This window comes from Myotis lucifugus, unplaced genomic scaffold, assembly GCF_000147115.1.
Source record: "Myotis lucifugus unplaced genomic scaffold, Myoluc2.0 scaffold_963, whole genome shotgun sequence".
Lineage (NCBI taxonomy): Eukaryota > Metazoa > Chordata > Mammalia > Chiroptera > Vespertilionidae > Myotis > Myotis lucifugus.
The window spans coordinates 99,895-108,491 of record NW_005872011.1 but is presented as its reverse complement, the minus strand read 5'-3'; the positions used below and the strand labels follow the sequence as shown (position 1 = coordinate 108,491).

Here is an 8,597-nt window from a genome sequence, read left to right as displayed (position 1 = left end):
AAACAAAACAAAAAACATAAATATGACAACGATACGTAGTCAATAACCTACAGCACCCACGCGGCCCCCTCCCGCCACAACGCACCACGAACACAACCTACCACACTATCTGGGTCACCCCTTCCCCCCCGCCCCCCCGCAGCGCTCGGCGGCTCCTCAAACTCGCCCTCTTGCATCGCGCGACAGAGGGGACATTAGACATTAGCCAAACCACTACACCGGTCGCTGACAGTCCTCAGGAACTAGCCACCCCTTCCCAAAATCAGGTCCCCCAAACTCCAGCTAGCCCTCAACCTCTGTGCTCCGGGACAACTTTGCAAAGCGCCTGGACACCTGTCCCCACCCCTAAAATGACCTTTTCACACAGCAGCTCCTCCGGCTCTTCCGCGGCCCCACACCTGTTTTCTTCCTGGCCTCAGCTTTGTACCTGGTCAGGATCTGTTTTGTTTCCTCTGAGGCCCAGAAAATAGCTGGATGGAATGAATGAATGAGTGGACCCGACAGCTTGGGCAGGGGGTGGTCCCATGGGTGGGTAAGGGCAGGGAGGCTGAGCAGGGACAAGTGACAGCCTTGGGCTGGTGACTCCTGTCCCCTCCTCTCGAGAGCCTGTTCTTTGTTCCAGCCGGATGGGGACACCCCAAGGAAGGCCTGGTTGTGGTGGCAGTGCCCAGTGCTGTGATGGTTGAGAAGGGGAGGCCTGGGGAACACCCATCCCCTGCCATGTTCACAGGGCACCAGGAATGGGGTTGTGGTGACTCTAAAGGGGTCATTCCCTGCGTGCAACATCCCTCCTGCATCCCCCCCATTTACCCAGCACTCCCACCAGGTCTCCCATCTCCCCTCAGCTGTTCCCACCTCCAGGCCTTTGCACTGGCTCTCCCCCGGCCTGGGCTGCCAGGAGCTCTTTCTAAACTACTGATGAAGCCAACCACACCTCCCTTGGGGTCTGGCACACATCCTTGCACCACATTCATTGTCCCGGCCCACATACGGGTCCCTGCCCCACAACAAGCATTCATATCATGCCCACAGGCTGACCCTGGATACACAGGCTGCTGTAAGGGCCGTGCAACATCTGACACTTTCTAAATTCAAGTCCAACATGTAACCATCCAGAAACTTACAAAAGCACCAGCCACCCCCACCCCCACCAGAGGCCTCTCCAGGCCTCCCCTGGAAAAACCCTTTTTCTCCTTTGAGCTCACCTGTGCGGAGGGATCAGGGACTCCCTTCAAGGGGCTGAACTTAGGATGGTCAACCTGGTGACTGATCACGTCCTGCCCAAGTCTGCCTGCTGCCTGCTTGGACCTCACCTCTCAAAGACAGGGCTGGTGGCAGACAGGAGTTGGGGGGATGGATGGTGGTCGGGCAATAGGTGGGGTCCACCTGGGTCTCCTTTCCAGACAGAGCCCCTCAGCCCATGGCTGGCCAGGAGGGACTGGAGTATGGCTGGGTGTCCCAGGACCCATTCCCCCAGGAAATGGCCTACAGACGGGGCAAGGGAGAGGCTGGTGGCTGAATAGGAAGCCTCGCCTCCAGGATGTAGGTACAGGAGAGCTGGGAGAAGCTCATAGGAGCTGAGGGACCCAGAAGGAGCCGCCTGAACAGGGATGGCCTGGCCACCCCCCAAAGCTCCCAGCTGTGCACCCACAGAAATCTCAGCCCTATCCTAGGTCTAACCGATGGCTACCTGGACAGAGGTGAGGCTGGATGCTGAGTCCCCTGTGAGTAGGGTGGGATGGAAGAGTGGGAAAGGTATTCACTCACTCATTCATTTACTCACATATCCACCAAGCCCCTTCTCTGACTGGTGCTGGGGACATCTAGTCTGAGATAGATACAAACCTGCCCATCTTGGAGCTGAAGTTCTAGAAGAGGGGAACAATCCTCTCCAAATTAAGAACCAATAAGAATTCTAGATAAAAGTATTGGGAAAAGGATGGGGAGACTTTAACTGGGGTGATCAGGAGAAGCCTCTCGGAAGAGGGAGCATTCAAATGGGCCCAGGAGCTGCACTGGACGAGCTGAGAGAAGGGTGCACCTGGCAGAGGCCACATCAAGGGCATAGGCCCTGAGGTAGGACCAAGGGCATTTGGGAGACCAGCAGGGTTAGAGGAAAGAGGCAAACAGGGTGGAGCAAGTCAGGGAGTGGGGGTAGGGGTCACACCAGCAGGGCTGTGTGTGGGGGGACTCTGAGCAGAGCAAAAGTCATGGAGGGTTAAGCCCCCTAGGGTCCTGGAAATTGTTGGGGCAGGATGGAGAACAGGGGCAAGCTTCCTGGAGGGCTTATTCCTAGGGTCTCCAAATTCAGAGACTTGGAGAAGCTTCCTTTGTTCTATCAGCATATATTGAGCACCTTCTGTATGCAAGGCTTATACCCTGAAATGGGGATACTGTGGTGACAAAAGCACACAAAAAAACCAAACTTATGGTTTCAGGCCAGTGGGCGAGATAAAATCTTGATAAATAAATAAATACAGCCCTGGCCTGTGTATATCAGTGGTTAGAGCGTGGGCCCCCGCACACTGAAGGGTCGCAGGTTCAATTCCTGGTCAAGGGCACGTACCTGCGTTGTGGGTTCGCTCCCCGCCCTGGGTCAGGGCACTGCAGAGGCAACCAGTTGATGTGTCTCTCTCACATCAATGTTTCTCTCGTTCTCTCTTTCTCTCTCCCTCCCTCCCTTCCTCCCTTCCACTGTCTTTGAAAAGCAATGAAAAAAAATATCCTCAGGTGAGGATTATAAATAAATAAATAAATACAGGGTGGGTGAGGGGGTCAATGGGGAGGAAAGGGGGACATCTGTAATACTTTCAACAATAAAGATAAGTTTTAAATAAATAAATAAATAAATAAATAAATACAGCTGATTCCTGCAGAAGATACACGGAGGAAATGAGGCGAAGGAGGGGTGGGAAGGAGCTGCACCTGGCACCCCCTGGTTCTCCCCACTGGGCAGTCCACCGGGCCCTCCGTCCCTGCTCTGGAGGAGGAGGTGAGAACCTGGGGGTGACAGGAAGGCGGGAAACCACCTCTGCCATAAGCACAGAGTCCCCTCAAAGCTGCCGAGGTCCAGGAGCCCCCCGCCGTACCCATGGGCCCTGCCCTGAGCTGCCTTGTCCATTCAGGAAAAGAAAGAGCAAAGAGCGGCTCCCTAAGGGCTGTCTCCAGGGACTGAGGCCACAGAAACCTGGTGGTGAAGATCTGGTAGGGAGTCAGGCCTTGCCAACCTGGGTCAGCTTCCTCCTTCCGCTGTGTGACACCGGGTAGGTCACCCAACCTCTCTGCACAGGCTCCACCACGAGTGATCAGAGAAAGTGGACCGTGATGCTCAGGGGGGCTCTAGAGAACATAGTCATCATCATCATCATCATTAATTATACTGTTACTATTATGTCAAAGGTTGGCACTTTTTCTTAAGTCATCAGTTTTTCTGTCCAATCTCTGGGCCACCCCCACCCCCAAAGGGATCCACTCACCCTGGGGTGTAGGGATCTTCCGGACGAGCCACCACCAAAGGGACTGTCTCCTTCAGTCCTGCTGGGTTACCGCTTGGCTGGTGGGGGGCTGTGGCTGCCTTTCTTTCCCCCTTGACATAGGGGTAGGGCGGAGGCAGGGCCCCAGAAGGACGGGGTGCAAACACCTCCCAGGCGGCAATGGTCTTTACAGCAGATATGAGGTCTGGATCACCTTGAAAGTTTTAAGGAAACTTCAGATTGGTGGCATAGTCCATCCAGTGTAGCCCTGTTTCCTTCCTCAGGCTCCTCAGTGAGTCCCTCCATATACCCACCTCATGCCCGGCCACCTCCCTGGAGGCCCCACCTTCTTCCACTGGACACTGCACTCTTAAGGCTCTATCTGACTTCCCCCATATTGTTCCCTGTCCTCCCCCGCCCCCAATTCCTTTCTCACAAGGAGTCTGAGTGGGTAAGGTTGGAGCAGGCTGGTATGAGGATGAAAGCATCAGGCATCAATGGCTCAAGCAGCTCTGTTCTTGGCTACCCCCAAATTCCGCCCCTGTCCACTGCTGTCCTGGGCCTGTAGCTCCCTCATGGTATTCCCTCTGTCTATACAGGATGGTCTGCAGAATTCCCATAGGAGCACACAGTGCCCATTCTGGAGGAGGAGGAAGAAAGGAAGACCGAGCAGCCCCATGGTGGGAGGAGTGGGAGGGCACAGCCAGACCTCAGAATGAGGCTGAAAGGGAAACACAGTTGGCTGTGGATGTTCCAGCTGCCCTTTCTCGAATCAGGGGTCTGGGGTGGGGCCAGTGGCCACCTACATGGCTCAGGGGCTGCTGCCTGTTCCCACCAGGTGCACCCCGGAGCTGACTCTGACCCGGGGGGGTCAGGGGGCCAGGATCATCCACTGGGCAGGTGCATCAGAATAAGTGTTATTCCACCAGCTCATGATGCTCTGGCCCACCCATCAGGAAGATGCCCCCCAGGGATTTCCTTTGAGGTTGGGCAGCCTGAGGATGGGCTGGAGATATTGGGGCGGAGGGATTAGAAACCTGTGAGCCTGGAGGAGGAAGCCAAGCAGGGCAGTCCTGCCTGAGGCTCCAGCGGGGCAGAGAGACTGGGGGAGAGAGGAACCCTCCACCTCCCAGTTCTGGGGTCCCCAGAAAGCTCCTCACACCTGCAGTGAAATGCAGGGAGCAGAAAACCCTAATGCTGATACCAGACTGGGTTCTGGGGTTAGTGAGTCAGCCACAGTCCCAGCTCAGCCCCTGCTCGTCTGGGTGACCTTGGGTAAGCACTAACGGGTCTGCCCACGAAGGTGTTGGGAAGGGGGAGCGGAGCAGGGAAGAGAGCTGAGCGGCAGCTCCGAAGCACAAAAGGCTGGCAGGTGCGTGCGTGTGGGGGAGTTCCCATGCACTCAGCCCTAGGCGGGGAATCCCGCCTCACTGAGAGCGATGACTGGGGGTGAGGGGCTGGAGGGGGGATAAGGCCAGTCCTTCCCTCTCCTTCTCCCCCACTGAGGGCTGCCGAGGAGGTCCTCAAGTCCTTACCTTCACCGGGGGGCGGGATGTCTCTGCGCCCCAAACTGCAGTAGCAGGAGCCCCCTCCTCACAGGGGTGTGGGGTTTGGAGCTGACTCGGGGCTGGGTGTTGGGGGGTATGGAAGGGGTTTCTCTCCCTCCCGCAGCTCCCCCTTTGAGTTCCCCGAGCTGGGCACGCCCCTCCCACCAATACGCCCCTCACTGGAAAGAGGAGCTCTGCGGGGACCTCCACCCGGGACCCCGGGACACCCCGCCGCACTGTCGACTCACTGTCTGGAGACCGCCGGCCGCTGCAGCTGCAGCCGGAGCCCCGCGCCTGGCCGGAGCTCGAAGGCAAGTGCCAGGCAGGGCAAGGGCGTGAGAGCCAGAGGGTGTGAGCGCGCCGCCGCAGAGCGCCCCCTCCCCGTGGTCCGGGCCCCACCCCACCGCCCCGGCTGGGAAGGGCCGCTGCCTGACCGCCCTCCCTCCCACGTTGCTTTGTTGGGGATCCCCCTCTGGGTCTCCAGCAAGCTCCCTCCCCTCACGAGCGCGCCTGCCAACCTCAGAGAACGGCTCCAAGAGCTGGAGGGACCCTCTGCCGCCTCAGAGCGCTCATTTCACAGATGGGGACCGAGATCCTGAGAGGGGGTGTCCCTGACCAGGGCCCAGCACCCCAGCAGCAGAGTACCGCTGTCCCCCTACCTCTGGGGGTTGCTTTCCTGTGTCAGAAAAGAACTGGAGCCAAAGAGCTAGAGGAAAGCAATTAAGCACCCCCACACCCTGAGCGGGCTCTGGGGCCTGGGGGGGGGGTCCAGTGGGAACCCCGAGGCCTCGCGGACAGCTGGTGATGTTGCCCAGGCTGGAAGGTCCCGGTGAACGTGGGGGCACCCTGATGGCCAGAAAACAAACCACGGAAACTTCTCTACGCCATTGTTGGCCATGAAGTCTCCCCCTCACTATTGGGGTACCCCGCTGAGCGTGAGTGACAGAGGCCTGGGCAGCAGATTGTGAAGGTCACTCTGCCAAATTAGAACAATGCGGCTGCCCTGTTTTGGGTCGCGAAGGGCTGAGCACCTGCGGTGACCTTGGTCCTGCCCAGGCTGCCTGAGCCTGCTTCACTTCAGCACCTGGACAGCGCCCACTTCGGGGGTCCTTTCTGCTCTGGGGAGTCCGTGAGGGTGCCTGCTACGTTTTGCTGTTCCCCTCCAGCTCCTCACCCTCATGAAACGTGGTGTCCTCCAGATCAGAATTCTCCCCCACGCCACCCCCTGCCCCACCCAACCTGTCTCTAATCCCCACCCACCTTCCGCCTGGGCCTGGAGAGAGGGGGGGTTCCTCTTGGGAGCCAGAGGGCTGCTTCTACAAGCCTCCGTCCTTTGTTGTTGTTGTGATTTCCCCCTTTTCTTTCATTCATTCTAAAAATAGCCCTCTCCTTTCAAGCTCCCCCCCACACCCTACCCCCAACTGGTCGGGAGCCAGGTCCTGAGGCTGGGATTCCAAGGCCAGGATTTCTTGGTGAAGGAGGGGCTGAAGGACTGGAACCTGGGGTGGGGTGTGGGGTGGGGAGGGGAGGGCGGGCATTGGGAGCGCATTCCCTCCCATTGTGTGAGTGAGACACGCTCAGAGGGCACTGCCAGCGTGACCGTGACCATGTACAGGGAAAGAGAACAAAGAAGAGAACAAAGTGGGGGTTTGGGGTCTATATTGAGGAGACAGAAAGGGAGAGAGAGCTGACAGTACCTCAGGTACCCCTGCCAGCAGCTCCATGGGGGTGACTCACCACTCCTGGGGGTAGGCTGAGGCCCATGCCTTGGTCAGACACCGTGATGGACAGACGGGAGTCAGCAGTCTCAGAACGCACATCATTGGGAAAGGTTCCCTACCCTTGAATCCTCACAGATTGCCCTTTGGAGCCCCCAGAAGGCCCCTCCCAGTCCTGCAGCTTGTCTCCACTGTCTCCCCAGTCCCTTCTCCATGTCTCAGCCACAGAATTCTATTCTCACCCAGGTGACTGATCCAGTCCCTACCTACCCTAATAAGTTACACTCTCCTGCTTGAAACCAAGAGAAGGACCCTGGATCACCGCCCCCTCAAAGTCCCACATAGTCTGGCTCTCCCTCCCCTTTGTCCAACCCCTCTAGCTGTCTCCCTGGACCATACATTATGCTCTGGCCATGCCCAGCATCTATCCTAACCAGCCCAGCCTCAGGACCTTTGCATCTGCTGTTCCTTCTGCTAGAATTGCCCTTCCCTGGCTCTCCTCACCCACTATTATCTTTCAGAGCCTGATCCAACGTCACCTCCTATCTAGAGTCATCCCTTCTCTGGGAATATCACCCTAGTTCAGTGATGGTGAACCTTTTGAGCTCGGCGTGTCAGCATTTTGAAAAACCCTAACTTAACTCTGGTGCCCTGTCACATATAGAAATTTTTTGATATTTGCAACCATAGTAAAACAAAGATTTATATTTTTAATATTTATTTTATATATTTAAATGCCATTTAACAAAGAAAAATAAACCCAAAAAATGAGTTCGCGTGTCACCTCTGACACGCGTGTCATAGGTTCGCCATCACTGCCCTAGCTTATTGTCCTCAACCCCTGGTATGGTCTATTCACTTATTCACCTTCCTCCCCCAGAAGAATGTGGGTCCCAGTGCAATTGGGCCTGGCCGATGAGAAGAGGGGGTCACTCTGAGCCAGCGCCACCTCAGAAGCTACCCAGCTCCAAATAAAGGGACAGCACTACTCAGCTCGACACCCTGGAAAGCATCCCTAGGACATGCAAAAAAGGTACAGGTCCTGCTTCTGCAGGCGCATTGCCTAGGACAGCGACACTGAAAACATGTGTTCCTCACCTGGACCCACTTAGCCTGTTTCCAGAATAACATGCAGCTGGGGACAGTGATCCATAGGGACCAAGCTCCCGAACTGTGAAGTAGAAGCCAGGCCAGAGGAGCAATTGTTGAAGTGTCCCCATGGCAAATAAGTCTGACGAGCAAAGATGAGAATGGGGGGTGGAGGGAGGCCCTGGGGACAGCCCAGGGCCAGAGGCCCTCAGGGGCTGACCGGTCCCATTATTAGTTTTTCCATAAAGCTTTATTATCTTACATTTTTTAAACCAAAGGGAAAGATAGAAGGAAAATTGCTTTGTTGAAGGGTATAAAGGTTCAGAGAGGGTATCCCCCTTTGGGACAGAAAACACTCTCAAATGTTTTTCAAGCACCTTCTATATGCTATGTGCCCACAGATTGATGGTGAGCCTGGCCGGTGGGGATTCCTGGGTAGCAGGCAGAGAGTAGGGAGGTTACAGGAGGCGATGGCTGTTAGGATGAGCTGGGACATTTTGCCCCAGCAGGGCCAGGCCCAAGGCAGAGGGTTTGGGTTGGGGGAAGAGAGAAGGCCCTTGAAGGTGCCTGTTAGTGCCACACCTTTGTGAAATTCACTACCTGGCCACGACTCCACCTCAGGCTGGTGTTGGAATCCAGGAGGCTGGGAGAGGGCATAGGGAATGGGCTGGGGGTGGGACCGGCGTGCAGGGCTGTAGGGAACCAGGGAGGTGAGAGACAAAGACATCATCTGTTCCCGCGGCTTTCAGAAAGACTCAAAGGACGGGGGG

At 56.6% G+C, this 8,597-nt stretch overlaps 1 protein-coding gene across 1 annotated transcript in view; it reads right to left on the bottom strand.

Moving 5' to 3' along the window:
- Positions 1 to 3,586, bottom strand: part of KCNN1 (potassium calcium-activated channel subfamily N member 1) — a 26,276-nt gene extending 22,690 nt beyond the window's left edge. The window contains exon 1 of the mRNA XM_014448945.1: positions 3,477 to 3,586. The gene's annotated coding sequence lies outside the window, so the exon portion shown is untranslated. The remainder of the gene's footprint in view (positions 1 to 3,476) is intronic.
- Between the last annotated feature and the right edge of the window lie 5,011 nt (positions 3,587 to 8,597).